The following is a 17,796-nucleotide window of genomic DNA, read 5'->3' on the forward strand; positions in this document are numbered from 1 at the left end:
AATGAGCCAGTTTTTTTAAATCACAAAGATCTAATTTGTGCCTTTCCCAGGATACAAGTCCATAGGTGAGCCCCAAAGAATTATTAACCATTCACAATAGTTCTTAGTAGTAATTGACTTATTTACACAAAGAATTGATTCCCATATTTGCTTTAACCAGACCTACAGACTAAATATACTTGACTTCAAATAAAGAAGACAGGTTAAAAGGGAGCATTAATCTTACTCATGGGAAAGTTACATTAAAATGATTTCTATGTTACTTTTCAAAGTAGCCATGTGCCATTGATTTTACCCATGAGGCAAGCATGTGAATAAATACCAAGAGAAGGAGCAAACAGAATGCCTTCTGAACTCAATTTTGTAATAGGAATGAGGGTCAGAAATAAAATTATGAGGACCCTAAACAGACACAGCAACTTAGGAAGAGAGGGAGATGGAGAAACAGCTTGCATGGCAATCCCTTCCCTGTTAGTGTAATGCCACTCTCTGCATTTGTCTTTGGGGAGATTATGGCTTAGTTTATTTAAGGATAGGATTCTTATATAGAGTGTTTACATGGCTTAGTTGAAGTAATGGATAAGAACACTTAATAAAGGCTTATTTATGCTTAATAAATTTAAGGGTGTCATTATTGTGCTTCTGAAAGTATAAGGAAGACTGAAGAAAGGTTGTTATCTACTGAAAACTGTTGTTAGTGGGACTTTTTAGAAAAATCTTCATTTCCCCTTGACCACTACTAACAGTTTGGTACAAATTTTCCCAGTCATAGTTTACAAAACAAGAAGTCTCACTTACAAGGATATAATAAGGAGTTTCTTTTCCCCAGTCCTTTGGGTCTGGCCCAAGGACTGGGTAAGCAGCTGTTTTGCAAAAGCTGGCCTCTCTCCTTTCCCCCTTCACAGTCTCTGCCCAATTGGCCAGCAAATTAATGAGGCTTAATGTCATCCAGTTTTTGAGTCAGGAATTAATAAACCATAGTCTCATAAAAAAATTGTTTATATGTTTATGGTATGTGAATTCATACTTTAAGAACTCCATACTCTGTTTTACAAGCAGAGCTTCTGCACCAGTTCTAGCTTTCCCCATGGATCCTGTGGCCTTGTGGTCCCGTGGCCTTGTGGTCTTCTTCTTTGTACTCTGGTGTCATCTGTTAAGGACACTGAAGGTCAACTTCTAATCTCACTTTCTGGTAAATAAATGGTCTGCATGACCAGGATGAACCTCTAAATAGTTCAATGCCATGGAATCAGGTGGAAAGCTAACAGGAAAGTCCTTGGAGGAGGAAGAGAGAACGGATAGCCCATTTTTGACTCCCATGGTTGACTTCCATGGTTGACTTCCAGTTAAAGTAATTGGCATGTCATGCTTCCTACTTTTGTAAGGTATGAGATTTTCAAAACCAGCTGGCACTGTGGGACCTGATCCCAGTTCTTTTACAAACTAGCCAGGTGGGCAGTGCTCATTCTGATAGTGTCTGTATCTTGACCCCTTTTGTTCGTAATGGCGACAGTAATGTGTGTGTTGTGCCTCTCACGGTGTCATTCTAAAAGCTGTATGTAATAATAAATGTGATAGGGCTTTGTAAAATCCAGAACAATGTATATTCTTCTAAGGGTGATGCCCTTTGACCCATTCACTCAGGGAGAAAAAAAAAAAAAAGCTAAGTGCCTTGAAATCCAGAGGTCAGAGTTACAGGTTTACCTGTACTTGCTCAGTCCTTCACCCAGCAATTCCAGTATGTATCTGCCCAAATGATGTCTAGAGTGGCAAACTGAGGAGAACCACTGAGCTCCTGGCTTTGAAGTCAACTCATGGGACCAAATGAGAAGAGGCGGTATGTGTGTTATATCCAAAACACTCCACTGCTGCAGCTTCTCCCCTTCAGACCCCACTCCCCACCCGCAGGCCCGCAGACTCGCATTCCCCAGAACTTAGTTGGAGTTAACAGAATCACCCCAAGCAGAATGTGTTGGCTATGAGAGTGGGTGTTGGGGACAGGCACAGGTGTCTTTGTAGTGGGGGGAGGACAAAGCAGGAGTGACTGGAGAGCGTCAGAAGTTATCCCAGCAAAGTGGCTTTGGGAAGGCACAGACAGAGCTTTGGGGAGGTTCTGAAGACCTCTCCCCACATCCATGCCGTTGGGTATTAACACTTCTAGCTGATCACAGGTCTGGCCCCTGAGCCCAGTGAGGGCAAGATAGTGGGATGCCCATGAATGCTTAACAACCGGTTTGATGGAGGAAGAGGCAATAAATAAAGCCCTGATTTGTAGTGTGAACCAAATTCTCTGGTGTAAGTACTCCCACCCACCATGGCTGCGTTCAAGCTACCAGTGTGACGTCATTGGACACGGAATTGGGAAAATATGTGCAGTGACACACCAGATGTAGTATCTGCACCGTAGAGACCCCATAGACATAAATAACTTCAAGTGCGTAGATGAGCGTATCATGAAATGATGAGGAAGTGATGAGGTTTAAGGGTAGATTACCCTGCTTTTAATATAATTTATTTAATTGTATGCCTATGTAATATAACTTTTAATAATGGCAGTGTTTAACAACGATCTGGCAAAAATTCTTGAAATTTTGACACTCGGTTCCTATGAGCCAGGACAAGCTGGGTCCAAAGGAGAAGAACAAAACGCTGAGTGTTAGTGGAATATCCAGCCTCTAACTAGAGTACAAGGCTCCTGCCTCCTACTTCATCCCCTCCTCTGGCAGGACAAGAGCCCTAAAGTGGGTTTGAAACAAAGAACTCGGCTTCCTTAACTATCATAACAACAAAGAATAAAACAAAACAACAACAACAACAAAACCCAAACCTTTACCCAGCTGGTATAAAATCTCCATCTTCATGGTTAACCCATGTCTGTCTAGCAGGGAGCAGGTATGGGAGGGAAGGGTTACAGGAAGGGTGAACTTTGAGATGGAAGGCAGATGAGAGCTTGGGCGTGTCAAAACAGACAGGGACTATCATAGAAGATTCTAGAAGCCAGGAGTGGTATTTGGATGCTGGATACTTAGACTGGAGAGAAGAAGCAGGAAGATGATGGGAGGAAGCCATTGCCTTCACAGTTCTGCCCTAGGTCAGTTCTGGCACACTTTTTGAAGGACCACATCCCTTCATGAGACTCTTACGGTAAAGGAAAAAAATCTTCTGTGATCTCAGAAACATGGCTCATAAGATAGTTCTCCCAGAATTCAGGCCACAGAGCCGTCCTCGGCAGCCATAATGAGACACAAAATGAGAAGTGCCTGAGGCCTGGGTCCTACTGAATCCTACCCCGCTGAGTGCACATGGAAAGGAAAATGACCAGATGCCATTTCAGCCCATTATCGGTCCAGTCTACTTCTTGAGTGGGAGCAGAGTTAAAAATCTAGTTCTAAAAATGACATTGTAATCTGTGTCCTGGAATAATCACACCTATCTGAAGCCAGCGTGCATGCGTGTGAGTGTGTGTGTGTGCGTGTGTGCGTGCGTGTAGGGTGGGGTGAGAGAATGAACACTGCCTTGCATGGATATGCAGCAGTGATTTTCTTTCCCATTTAATGTTTTCTTTCTACCCACACTGGAGAGTGGGGGAGGAGGGAGACAGGCACCAGCACTGCTGAGTCCCTTCAGGACCCGGCCCCTTCCATGTGTTATCCATGCAGTGCTCACCAGCCTCTGAGGCCAGCAAAGTCTAGCAGCCAGGAACAGGTAAAACTGTGTTTTAAACTTATTTATTGGACACCAAGGCCACTCTCTTTTCCCCATGCTCTGTGACTGCTAATCACGTCCTTCACAGATCAGACCAGAGATGTCCGGAGCTGGGTCATACTCATCTCAGTACACCCAGCCCCAGAATAGTCCCCATCACAGAGGAGAGTTCTGCCAATTCATGTTGAAGGTATAGTGATTTCAGAGCAAAGACAACATCTCAGTGTTTGATTCACAGAAAGTTAATGGGGAAGAGACTCCACAATCATCCTAGATTTAGTGATACCCCGTAAGAGTCAAGACATAAAAACAGAAAATGGCGGACACAAATCCCTGCACCTGTACTAACAGGTATTGGCTTATTTGTAAGTGTGGCACTGCTTGTCACCATTCCTCAGAGCACTTTGAAGTCAGATGCCCTTTGATGACAAAGTTGTATTAGATTGTACAGCAGACCATGTCTGTTTTTGCCTTTGGGGTACAGGGATGCTTAATACTTTGAGAAAAACCTAATAGAGGCATAGCTAGATTGACAAAGATAGAACTTGGTGGGAAAGAATGTTTCTACTACAGAATTATTTACCATGGGCTTCCCTTAGATCTTCGTAGTCCAGAGTATGTTTAAAATATGAATCAGAGCTTCCCTGGTGGTGCAGTGGTTGAGAGTCTGCCTGCTGATGCAGGGGACACGGGTTTGTGCCCCGGTCCAGGAAGATCCCACATGCCGCGGAGCGGCTGGGCCCATGAGCCATGGCCGCTGAGCCTGCGCGTCCGGAGCCTGTGCTCCACAACGGGAGACGCCACAACAGTGAGAGGCCCGCGTACCACACACACACACACAAATATGAATCAATATCCCCAGGCTGAATTGCACACCACTTTTCAGTGGCACATCTGAGTTAAGGGAGCCACAGAGACCTCCATCAAATCTACACCAGCTCCGTCCCTGTGCAAGAGGGCACTCAGCTCTCCCCTCCTGCACTCACCTTTCTCTTCTCCAGGAAGAGACATGTCCTCTCAATTGATTCCCAGGAAACAGGGGAAAAGCTGGCTGCCCCTGAAAAGGGAAATTTGAGTGGAAGAAAATAGACTAGGGGAATCTAAGGGGTTGAGTGGAAGGAATTGTGACATCTGCTAAGAATGCCACTGTGTCCCAGGAAACCCCCAGCACGGAAGTGAGGCCCGCTCTGTGGGACTGGGGATTCTTGAGGGAGAAGAAACATGGTCCCCGTGACGTCAGAGCCCCCACCTGTTTACACCAACTGGTTTCCACCACCCAATGGGGTAAATTGAGCTGCATATTTGATGATGAGGAAGTGGAATATGAGAATCCTCGTTATTGACGTCAAGCTTGCCTTTCATTTTATTTATACCCGTGACATTGTGACACGGGATCTAAGTTTCCATTGTATTTTTTTCCCCTGTTAGGACGCGAGTGATGGTAAGTAAATTTGTGCCGGGGCCTGGAAAACAATATTTTCAATTAATTTGAAGCCAGGGTCCCTGCAAGATTCGGTGTCTCTGCCTTCCCACCTGCCCGCCCCTCCCTTGAACTGCTCAACTGACCACTGCAAAGGGCGGAAGGGACCATGCTCCTACAGAGGACGGCCCCCCCGGGAAGTCAGATCTTGAGGCATCCAGCTGCCCACTCCTCACTGGTGACAGGCTGTTCCTTCCTGGCCCAGACGCTGGAGAGAGGCCAGGGAGCAGTGAGGCCGCTCGGCAGCCCCGGCGCAGAGCCCCGGCCACTGTTTGCACATGAATCTGGGCTCTGGCGCCAGGAGCGTGGCTCCGGGTCCCTGATCCAGAGCTGCCTGTGCAGAAACCACGCGTGCTCTGGTGGGCCCCACTCCTTCTGTCCCTTAGGGGCAAGGCTGGGTCAGGAGCAGAGATGGATCTGGAAGAAATGACAGGAGCAGTTAGGGCTCCTTGACTGGGGCAAGTGTGAGTTATGTCCCCATGTGCCAAAGCAGCCTTTGGAGGTGTGCCTAGGATGGAGGAGAGAGTGGCACATGTGTCCGGCAAGTGAACAGGGTGGGCGGTACCCCCAACTCCTTGCTGGAGGCCCAACCCTACGAACAGCCTCCCTCCACTACCTCCCCGGCCTCCACTCCAGACGCAGTGTCTGTAGCATGGGGCCCTGTCCTGCCCTGAGATGAAAGCTCCGCCTAGGTCCCTGCAGACCTGCCACTATTTCAGTAGGGCCTCCTGTCACCAGCTTTTCAACAATGTTTTCCAGCCTCTGACCCCGGAGAAATCTCAGCTTCCTTGTACTCAGTTCAGAAGATGTTTGTTTTTCAGGATCGTGATGCAGACATCTGATAAGGGAGGCCTCAGCCTTCCACGCTAGTAAACCAACAGAGTCTGAGGATTTAAAACCCGAGAAGCCCAAGGACAACCACGCCCTGAGAGGTGGCAGAGTGCCAACTCCTGTCACCTGAAATCTTCCAAGACTTTTAGAAATGGCTGTCAGTGAGTTTTTACTACCTTTACTTTCCATACCTTGTTTGTTTTGCTTTTGAAACGAAGGTTTCCAGTAGCACTAACAAAACTGGATCTGTGTTTTATTGAATCTACTGTAGATTGTAGCTTGACTTGGTGTTGCCTCCTACTTGTGTGTCACTTTTCTCTGTCAATTTAGGTAAAAATGGCACAGAGTAAACTGTTGTCTAGAAATACAGTGTGGGAAGCCAGAGAGAACATCTCCACAGCTGTCCTGGTATCTCACCCCTAACTGACCCACAGGGAAGGAGTTGCTTGGTGCGGAAGGGCCCGTCTTCACGTGCAGCAGCTTAGGGCCAGGTCTTTAGAATTCCATCTGCAACAGCCCACCCAAGACCCGCTTCTGAAAGCCTGTGTCTGTTAAAGCACCCTGTCTCAAACGCTTCCCATGGGCGGTTATATCAAGCGCTTCCTACTAGGTGCTGGGGTGGAGGTGAGGGCCAAGGGCAAGGAGTTATGAATGAGACACAGGCCATTTCCATCAGCCAGAAATTACGGAAGTAACACAAGGCTGCGGGAAGTAAAAGTCTGGTGGTAAGGAAGGCCTAAGTGGACTCCATGGGCTCAGAATATAACTGGACAAGCTCTGAGTTTCATATTGGGATATTGGTGTCACTTAGACATCCCTTTCCCAAGGCTCATTGGAGGGTTGTTTGGAACAAGTGCATGAAATTTGTAGTCAGGCAGTCTGGGGTTCAAGTACTTCCTTATGAGTTCTGTGATCTTGGGAAGGTACTTAAACTCTCTAAGCCTCAGTTTCCACATCTATAAAAGGGAGATACAGAGCTTGTCACTTAGGATTACTGTGGGGACTGAATGAGATTCGGAAGACAAGCATGTCCGCAGCATTGAATGTGTAGTATGGGCTTCCTTGCCTTCCGCATTCGGACTGGGGATGGGAGAGCCCCACAGAGGGTCTGCTTTTTTTCTTTTTTAATTGAAGTCTAGTTGATTTACAATGTTGTGTTAGTTTCAAGTGTACAGCAAAGTGATTCAGTTATACCTATGTGTATTCTTTTTCAGATTCTTCTCCGTTATAGGTTATTACAAGATATTGAATATAGTTCCCTGTGCTATACCGTAGGACTTTGTTGTTTATCTATTTTATACATAGTAGTGTGTATATGTTAATCCCAAACTCCTAATTCATTCCTCCCCCTCCCTTTCCCCTTTGGTAACCATAAGTTTGTTTCCTTTGTCTATGAGTCTGTTTCTAAATAAATTTATTTGTATCATTTTTTTAGATTCCACATATAAGTGATATCATGTTATATTTGTCTTTCTCTGTCTGACTTACTTCACTTAGTACAATAATCTCTAGGTTCATCCATGTTGCTATAAATGGCATTATTTCATTCTTTTTTATGACTGAGTCCATTGTGTGTATGTATGTGTATATATGTATGTTTGTGTGTATGTATGTATGTGTGTGTGTATATATATATATATATCTCACATCTTCTTTATCCATTCATCTGTTGATGGACATTTAGGTTGCTTCCATGTCTTAACTATTGTAAATAGTGCTGCTACAAACACAGGAGTGCATGTATTTTTTCGAGTTAGAGTTTTCATCTTCCGGATATATGCCCAGGAGTGGGATTGCTGGATCATATGGCAACTCTATTTTAAGTTCGTTTTTTTTTTTTGCGATACGCGGGCCTCTCACTGTTGTGGCCTCTCCAGTTGCGGAGAACAGGCTCCGGACGCACAGGCTCAGTGGCCATGGCTCACGGGCCCAGCCGCTCCGCGGCATGTGGGATCTTCCCGGACCGGGGCACGAACCCATGTCCCTTGCATCGGCAGGCGGACTCTCAACCACTGCGCCACCAGGGAAGCCCCAGAGGGTCTGCTTTTAAGTCTTAGCCTAGCCAGGTGGTTCCACTTTTCTGAGTTCTCTTTGGGATGGGCTGTGAAGGTTGGGAATCTGTGTGTGGACAGAATGGATATGACTGTGCTGATTAAGATGTGGGGCGAAGGGGCAGGTGATCCCCTGGATTCAGGGACACAGCGTGGGGAGAGGGATTGTCTTCATGAGTAGGCGATGGAGGAGACGAGCTGAGGGACATGGAAACATACGCGACTAACCTGATCCTCACTGAGCTCTCCCAGAGGAGCTGGGTTGGGGCAGGTGAGGTGGCCTCTGCTAGGACTCTTCTGCCTTGGAAGTTCATGTGAACCTGTTTTTGTCTTGGGGTTGTGGGTGGGAGGGAGGGAATACTGAGGGCCCATAGTACACTCTACCTTGAGCCAGAGTCCCCAGGACAAGCCCTGAGGCCCTTCTCCTGTCCACCAACCCCTGTCGTGGCCCCCAGCAGCCAGCTACCCATAATCCCCTGGGAGTCGTTCTGGGTGTCCCTGCATCATGTGAAGACTCGGCCGGGATAAGCATCTAGTGACACTGCTGTCAGGAGGGATCTTTCATCAGCCAGGGGGAGAAAAAATTTAAAAGTTATTCTCGTGAGGAAATTGAAATCCAAACATCATACCTATCTAACCGAGCCAAGGTGGAAAGTGAACCTTGATTCCATATTATACGCATTAGACCTGAAATAGAAGAGTGAATTTTTGGGTTAACAGAGCCGCTGAGGCATCTGTGCTAGCTTCAGTGACTCCAAGCAAAAAGCAAGAGTGGTCAAAGTCTACCGAGACCCTGAAAATCTCACATAGTTAAAAATTTTGTTCTCTTCCCGAGCTACTGATAAACAACAACTACCTAAATCTCTGGATCCACCCCCACCCCCTCCACTGCCACACACACCCTCTTATCCATGTGGCTTCTCACCAATGGAAAGAAAAGAGAGGCTGAGACACAGGGGTCATGGGTCCTCTTCACTCTATGTGGTGAGTAAGTGAAGCTTGGCTGTCTTTTATGCTGTGTCGTTCATGACTAGAGGCAAAAGCCCACATGGTGGGCTCAAGAAGGACTCTGGAGCCTCACAGGCAGGTTGGCTCGTGGGCGCGCTATGGTTAGAAAAAACTGACAAATGAATAAGCATCGCTCGAGTACATGCTATGTGGCACGCACAGTGTAAAGCTTTGGGTAGACATGGTCCCTGCCTTCATAGAGCTCAGAATCTGGTGAGGAAGATAGATTTTAAACAAAGAAAAATGCTAACAGTTATATAATTTGCAGATTGTGATAAATGAATAGCTCTCATGAGAGAGAATAACCGTGGGGATATAATAGAGACTGGGGAGCTGGGGTCAAGGAAGGTCTCTCTGAGGAAGTGACAGTAAAGATAAAGCCTAGAACAGTGCTGCTCAAATTTTAATGTGCATCAGAATCACCTGGAGAGTTCGTTACAAAACAAGTTTCTGGGTCCCACCCCCAGAGTTTCTGATTCAGTAGGTCTGAGGTGGGTCCCAAGAATTTGCCTTTCTAATAAGTTCCTAGGTGATGCTGAGGCTGTTGGTTTGGAGACCAAGCTCTGAGAACCACTGGCCTGGAGGATCTATAGGAATTAGCCAGGTGAAGAGCGTGGAGGAGAAGACCAGTGAGCGGAGGGAGAAGCGTGTGCCAGCACCCTGATGTGGGAAAGATCTGGGAGCTTCAGGTAATGGAACGGTCAGTGCCCTCAAGGCAGTGTATTAATGGACCAGTGGCTTGAGGTGATGTTAGAGATGAACCTGACCCTCATCCCCATCCTGAAACTCACCCTAACAGAGCTACTGCCAGTGGTAGCATTTCTAAGGATGATGGTTCCATTGACCCTTGGAGATGTCCTGCTGCCACGTGGGGCTAGTGGAGCTGTGCTGGCCCTGAGATACTGTGAGACTAATGTGATAATGTATGCAAAGGGCTGAGCACAGATCAAATGCCCAGTCCATTCTAGTATTCTTTCCTCCCTCTATTCCCTGGCTTGAAACATGGCCCTGTCTCAAGTTCCCTATTTTAGCTAGAGGGACATGTTGCTAAATTGATGCTGTCCTGGAGATGCAAGCAAAAAGAGTTCATGTGGAAGGAATCCATGGTACCTCAACTGGGATCTGGTTCAATAACTATAGATAAGGAATCTGGATACCACTTCCAAAGGGCAGGTGTATGTGTGTGTTTTCCTACATCTCATGCAATTTATAAATGTCGCAGGATTTTAAGCCAAGGAAAGCATGGGTTGGGTTTCTGGAGCCAAAGTGCACAGTTAGCATTAGGCCAATTCAATTCTGAGTACATTTTTTGAGTCCTCACTCTGTGCCAGGTGCCATGCTAGGTGCTGGGAAGACAGACGTAGGTGATCAAGGCTGGGTCCCTGCTCCTGAGGAGCTCCTAATCTCACTGGGACATGGATACAAAAATAAAGCAGAGCGGTGGGATAAAAGCCATAACAAAGTTCTGTACAAAGGGCAATAAAAACTCAGGAGAGAGAGAGCAGTTCTGCCTGGGGAAGACGGAGGTCACAGACAGTAAGTGACATCAGAGCCAAGCCTGGAAAGGAAATATCTAGAGAATGAGCAGAACTGAAGGATAAATGAACAAATCTTTAAGAACTTTTTTGTTATTGTGTTATGCTCTGACCTAAGTCGTCATTATGAGCTACTAAGATACATGGCCACATGGTGTTGAGTTTGATTTAAAATATTGCATAAACCGTTATATATAGAAACACATATGGAAACAATCTGAAAATATTTCTCTTCAAATATAGTGCCATTTGCTTTTATGAATTTGCTATTTCTGGATGAAAATGTGAAATATGGTTTGGTCTTCTGAGACTCAGAAGAAATTATATCACTATTCCAAGTGAAAATAATTTTGGTGGTTAATTCATACATTTATTTAGTCAGTCGACAAACATTTAGTTAGAAATTTCAGTTTTTGGGTTTTTTTTTGCGGTACGCGGGCCTCTCGCTGCTGTGGCCTCTCTCGTTGCAGAGCACAGGCTCCAGACGTGCAGGCCCAGCGGCCACGGCTCACGGGCCCAGCCACTCTGTGGCATGTGGGATCCTCCCGGACTGGGGCACAAACACATGTCCCCTGCATCAGCAGGCAGACTCTCAACCACTGTGCCACCAGGGAAGCCCCAGAAATTTCAGTTTTTGGAGTACTGCAGTGGAGGCAACAAAGATATGTAAGACATTGTCCTGCCCTCAGGACTCTTCAAGCCTTAGGAGTGAGAAAAACACCTGAGTAGTGTTTTTATTCTAACACAAGTGAGTAGTAAGTGGTACGAATGAGTACAGACAAAATGCTCCAAGTATCTAGAGGAAAAAAAGTTATTTTCTGATCAGGAAAATCATAGAAAGCTTGACCATTTATGGAGAAGCCATTTGCACTAGACCTAGTAGGGTGGGAAGGGATTGGACATACAGAACCGAGGCAGGGGGAGAGGTGTTCCAGGCAGAGGCAGGTTTGTGATCAAAAGGAGAAGGAGGTCACTTGGAAGCGGCACTTTGTCCCATTTAGGGTGTGACGTGGGGAAAGAGCTAGAATTGGTAGATGTCAGCCTCACAACCAAAGTTTGAACTTGATTCCACTAGCTGTGACTTCTTGGAATTTGAAATGCCAAGCATTTGTCACTTGTTTCCTCGTGCGCTTGTTTTCGTTGACATCTCAGGCCTAACCTTTGTCTTGGCATAATTTTGTCCAACCCATAGGATATATTTTAAAAAATCAGTCTGTGGGGCTTCCCCGGTGGCGCAGTGGTTGAGAGTCCGCCTGCCGATGCAGGGGACACGGGTTTGTGCCCAGGTCCGGGAAGATCCCACATGCCACAGAGCGGCTGGGCCCGTGAGCCATGGCCTCTGAGCCTGTGCTCCGCAACGGGAGAGGCCACAGCAGTGAGAGGCCCGCATACCGCAAAAAAAAAAATCAGTCTGTGTAGGCTGATAGTAGTAAAATCTCAATGTGGCTCCAATAGCTGTAAAGGCCACAGGTTGAAAGTAGACCCTTTTCTTTAGGAATCTGTGACTCTACCTCTGGAGGTTGAAAGAAATGGGTTCTGTATTGGCGTCCCTTCAGGAAACTATGAAGACTTGCCCTACAAAGGTGTGGATGGATGTGGGCAGGCTTCCGGGAAACCAACAAGGGATGGTGCAGTTTCCATGGGCTAGTGAGAGCCGAGAAGCTATTACCACCCAGAGGCCAATAGTAACACGCCACTAGGAGGATGGTCACGGGCACAGAGATGCAGCAGATGCTGGGACTGAGAAAGCTCTGTGCTGCTCTGGAGACACACAGCTACTGCCCTGCTCCCGTCCTATGCTGGTACCTCCCATTGCTGAACCCAGCTCTCGCAAGCCAGAGACCAAGGGGCCCATGATGTATTCCTTACAGGTCAGCCTCCCAGGGCACAGGGTCGGGGAGGAAGGATGGAGAGCCCATCTGGAGGGGCAAACAGAGACTATCCAGCACAATCCTTTTTAGCTTTTGAATATTTTTAGCTTTAGTAATATGATTCCAAAACAACCCAAACTACGAAAAGCCTTCATTTAACAAATATGTTCCAAACACCCCTATGGTTCTCAGGAATTTAAAAGAATTAAGAAACACAGAAAATAGATTGGATGGATAGATGAATGCATGGTTGGCGAAGGAGTCTTTGGCTGGGACAATTCACTAAATAGTAACTCAGCTAGATTGCGAGGTTGGTGAATACAGGGATTGGGCTGGGTTTCTTCATCGTTGAATCCTCGATGCCCAGTACTATGCCTGGAGCTTAGTAGACCCCGATAACTGTTTATTGGAATAATGTGATGGATGAAACATCAAGAACACCAAGCAACATAAATGTGAGTCTGGGGTCTTAGGTCAGGGGAACCCAAAGTTAGGGTCAGGACCTAACATTCTCAGACCCAGGAGAAGCAGGTAATGACAGTGTTTATCTTTCTGCTTCTAGTACTTTTTAGGTCAAAGGACCTCCCAGGATCAAAGGCCATTTAATGGTGTTGGGGAGATAAAGGATAATCTTTCCTTTCAATCTTTCAATCTTTTTCAGCAGGTTAAAAGAGCAACATTATAACGCCTGCATTCCAATCTCAATTCATTCATTCATTCATTCATTTATTCATTTAGTGACTTAGCCCTCAAGGAGCTTAGTCTGGTAGGAGCCACAGACATGACACAGGAAACTGCAGTGCTACTGCTGGCTACACAGAATGCAGGCTGCTGTGGGAACAATAGGGGGGCACCCTACACGGGCTGGAGGTCTCCCAGTAGGAAAGTTGGGTCCTGAAGGAGTATCCCACCTGTTTATTGCTGGCATCCACCCATGCCTTCTCCCTCAACCGCAGAATAAGGAAGTAAGAAAGTATCAGTAAGTAGATAAGTAAGTAAGTAAGTAAATGTCTTGAGATGCAAATTACTGGCTAAGGTAACACTTGGACTCAGATGCATTCACACCAAAGTGCCATCAGCCAATCAGTGAACTCAGGTGGAGGCTTCATCCCTTCCTCACCCTAGAGAAGAGGAGCAAAAGGTCAGGAGGGCACAAAGCTGGTGTCTGGACAGGAGAGAGGAGAGAACAGGTGCAGCAAGGGAGGCTGGGGGATGTCTAGACAAACCTCATTGATTGCCTGATTTTTTTGGAGGATCAGTACTATTTACCTTTACTCTGCAAACAAATGGAATGTGTGTGCGGAGGGTTCTTTGTTTAGCCATGCTCATTTGTTTGCTTTTTTTTTTTTTTTCTTAGCCCCTAGCAACTGAACATAGGGTCCAAGGTCTCAGAAATGTTGTTATGGACCCACGCGATGTGTGTTAATGCGGATCCACCTGATTTATGAAGGTGGTTGGCTGGTTTTAAAACATGGGCAATTTTGGGGGCTTCCCTGGTGGCGCAGTGGTTGAGAGTCCGCCTGCCGATGCAGGCGACACGGGTTCGTGCCCCGGTCCGGGAAGATCCCACATGCCGCGGAGCAGCTGGGTCCGTGAGCCATGGCCGCTGAGCCTGCGTGTCTGGAGCCTGCGCTCCGCAATGGGAGAGGCCACAACGGTGAGAGGCCCACGTACCGCAAAAACAAAAAAACAAAAACCAAAAAACATGGGCAATTTTGTTACAAATTTGCTTCATTCCCAGATGTTTTGTTAATCAGTACATTCTTGTCTTTCCCTTGAGTATTATGACTAGGAATGGGAGGAAAAAAATAAGTTGGGGACGAGGGGCAGAGGGGGAAAAAAGAAATAGAGTGTTGGTCAAAATCTAAGGGGTAAGGATTTGTTTTTAAAGATTTTTTTGATGTGAACCATTTTAAAGCCTTTATTGAATTTGTTACAATATTGTTTCTGTTCTGTGTTTTGGTTTTTTGGCCAGAGGCATGTGGGATCTTAGCTCCCCATCCAGGGATCGAACCCGCACCCCTGCATTGGAAGGCGAAGTCTTAACACTGGACCACCAGGGAAGTCCCTGGATGTCTTAATTTATCTATATTGCCCTCATTTTTCAAGAAAGCCTGCTAGAGTTTGAGAATTTGATTAAAATGCATTCTAATTCTTAGATAAATTTGGAAAATAGAAGTGTTTTTTAAATTTACTTCCTCCTCCTTCCACTGATTTTTTAACGGATGATAAAACATCTAGCCCCAGAAAGTTTTGTTGGTTTAAGAGGGGGTGTGTGTGTGTGTGTGTGTGTGTGTAAGGCTATATTTCATTTTCGATAAGAATACAAGTTCTGTTACTCTCTCCATTTGCAGTCTTTCAGGTGTGGAGAGTTTTGTTGTCCTTGGCCTGGAAGATGTTAGGCTGGGACGGACCTCTGGCCAGAGAGCAGATTACTTACCTTCTGGACTTCTACTGAAGTCTCCTTTGTCCAGCCCTCTCTGTTCACCTCTTGAAAGCCTTCGAGGCTAGATCCTTAGCTCCCCTGCTCAGAGCTTCCTCTCGTATCTTTATGTTGATGATGCCCAACTTTTTAGCTCCAACCGAAACGTTTCCCATCACCTGCAGACCTGTTTCCTCTTACTGTCTAGACATCTCTCCTGTGTGTTCCCCAGGTACCTCAGACCCCATTGACTCAAAACTGCTCACCAGAGTGCTTGCTTTTGCCCAACCAGTGCCTGTCTTAGTGGGAAATACCAGCATCCAAGAGTTGCCCACTCACAGCCCATTGGTTTCCAAATCCTATTCTGTCGCTGGATTTCTTTCCCGTTTTTCCCCCCTCACCATTCCTGATGCCAGTGCTGTCTTTCAGGCTCTCCTCCACTCTCCTGGATGATTATTAGTTGTCTCCCTGCCTCTCTTAGCCTTCTCCAACCCATGCTTGCCTCCACCACCAAATTTATCTTTATAATGTACAAATCTCCATGTTGTGTAGTCCTTGTGCAAAATCTTTCAGAAGTTCTTCATTTCCTAGCTCTTTATATCAGTGGACAAGTTGTTTAAATAGTTTCCTTCTCTTTATGCGGGTTTTCCTCCTATCATATGGGCCACAGCTCCTTCCTCGTTTTGCTGGTATCTCCTCTGCTGAACCTCGAAAGGTGGGCAGGCCCAGCACGCGGTTCACCGCCCTTTCTGATTACACACCCCGTGGCTTACAGAAGCATCTACACACTGATGACTCCCACATGTATGGCTCCAGTCCTGACCTTTCTACTGAGCTCCGGACACAGATCCAGCTGCTTCCTTGCCATCTTCACTTGGATGTCTAATAGAGACTTAGACTGAACAAGGCCAAAGCAGGGCTCTTGATTTCCCACCCATTCTTTTCCTGCTCTTTCCTCACCCTTCCCCATCTCAGTAAATGGCACTGCCATCCACCCAGCTGCTCAGGCCAAAAACCTGGGGGTTTTTGCTGTTTCTTCTCTCTCCTCACTCCACTCCCCACATGCACTCCATCATGAGTCCTGTCAGCCTTACTTTCAAAACCACGCATCCCCAACCTGATCATTTCTACTGTCTCTGCCGCTTTCTCCCTAGTCATCACCGCCTCCCCCTGGATTGTGGCAACATCCTCCTGCTGTCCTATGAATCCCTAGCACGGATCCTCCACACAGTGGCCAGAGTGGTCTTTTCAAAAAGCCAATTGTGTCATGTTTCTTCTCTGCCTAACACTGTCAACAGGCTTCTTGTTGTACCCGGCCATACCCACACTGGCCTCCTGTCTCTTCCTGGAACTTACCAAGCTTGTGCAGCCTTAAGGATTTTGCATTTGCCATTCCCCTCTCTGGGACCCTCTTCCCTCAGATCTTTGCATTCCCAGCTCCTTGGGACAATCCACGTGTCAGTACAAACATTCCCTCCCGGAGAAGCCCTCTCTGACCTTCCGAAGTCACCTCTCTCCGTCTCTTTCTATTACAATCATTTGTTTTATTATCTTCAGCTCATGCTAAAATTATCTTCTTCTTTCTTTTATTTTTTCATGTTAATTGCCTCTCTTCCCTCCACTAGAATGTAAGCAGTACGGATTCATCTTGTTTCCAATCTGTTTTTTATATATATTGGGTATAAGTGTCAGTGAGTGGGGGAGGGGTTAGGCTCTCAAACACACTCGAAGGAATACTTGGGCACAGTGGACTCTCTTCAGATACAAGTGCAAGTTTATGCTTCTGGCCTCCTGCTGAGAAATAATGATGAGAGAGATTTTCTTGGTAATGAACTTCCCAGTCCACCATTAATCTTTGCAGATCTGTAACTCCAAGCCACAGGGCTAATGCCCATCCGTGTGACAAGACCGGTTTACTCAAAACTCTCTGTACCTCTGTCTCTTTGACTTGAGCCCTCCTGAGGAGAGGGATCCAGGTTGGAGAATGTCTGATCTAGAATTCTGTAGGAGGTGTGTTGGGTTTCCTTAGGGTGGCTTTGCTAGTTGGACTGAGATTTCAATATGATTAGGGAAGACTGGGGCTAGGATCCTGAATGTACTCACATATTTAGAGTAAGGGAGGCCACAGGTGACACTAAGTGGCCTCTCAAAGTCTGTTGTCAGAAGGTTGGTAATGTTACTGTGTATTCCTTTGGTTCGGGATAGGGATGGTGGTAATGGGATAATGCTATACCAAGTGGATGGAAGAATTACAAGAGGAGTTTAATGCACATATTGCCATAGAAGGTAAACCATGGACTTAATTTCTCCAGAAATTGCCACGTGCTGGTAGCACTTGAAGGTACTGGTCTTTCCTATTGCGGCAATCATGTAAGTACCAGCTTGTCAGCACTATCAACACCTTCAATCTTCAAAGAATGACCAGTGCTATGTTCAGAGGAGCCTAAATGGTGCACCCCATTTGTTTTAACCTCATCAGTGGAACCAAAGTCTTGTTATCGATACATAACGGCTGCTCTTCCAGCCCTGAGTGGTCAGGCTGCTTCTTTTTTTAAAAAAAATTAATTAATTAATTTATTTATTTTTGGCTGCGTTGGGTCTTCATTGCTGCGTGTGGGCTTTCTCTAGTTGCGGCAAGTGGGGTCTGCTCTTCGCTGTGGTGCGCGGGCTTCTCATTGCGGTGGCTTCTCTTGTTGCGGAGCTGGGGCTTCAGTAGTTGTGGCACACAGGCGAAGTAGTTGTGGCTCGCGGGCTCTAGAGCGCAGGCTCAGTAGTTGTGGCGCACGGGCTTAGTTGCTCCGCAGCATGTGGGATTTTCCCGGACCAGGGATGGAACCCGTGTCCCCTGCATTGGTAGGCGGATTCTTAACCACTGCACCACCAGGGAAGTCCT

The 17,796-nt window shown here is 46.5% G+C and overlaps 1 protein-coding gene across 2 annotated transcripts in view; it reads left to right on the forward strand.

Annotated features, from left to right (window-relative positions):
* Window positions 1-17,796, forward strand: part of PDE8B (phosphodiesterase 8B) — a 378,976-nt gene that overhangs the window by 72,921 nt on the left and 288,259 nt on the right. The window contains exon 2 of one of the 2 annotated variants that reach the window (XM_060295913.1): window positions 6,007-6,177. The exons of the other annotated variant lie outside the window; for it this stretch is intronic. The gene's annotated coding sequence lies outside the window, so the exon portion shown is untranslated. The remainder of the gene's footprint in view (window positions 1-6,006; window positions 6,178-17,796) is intronic. 2 annotated transcript variants of the gene reach the window in all.

The sequence above is a fragment of the Globicephala melas genome, chromosome 3 (genome assembly GCF_963455315.2).
Source record: "Globicephala melas chromosome 3, mGloMel1.2, whole genome shotgun sequence".
NCBI lineage: Eukaryota > Metazoa > Chordata > Mammalia > Artiodactyla > Delphinidae > Globicephala > Globicephala melas.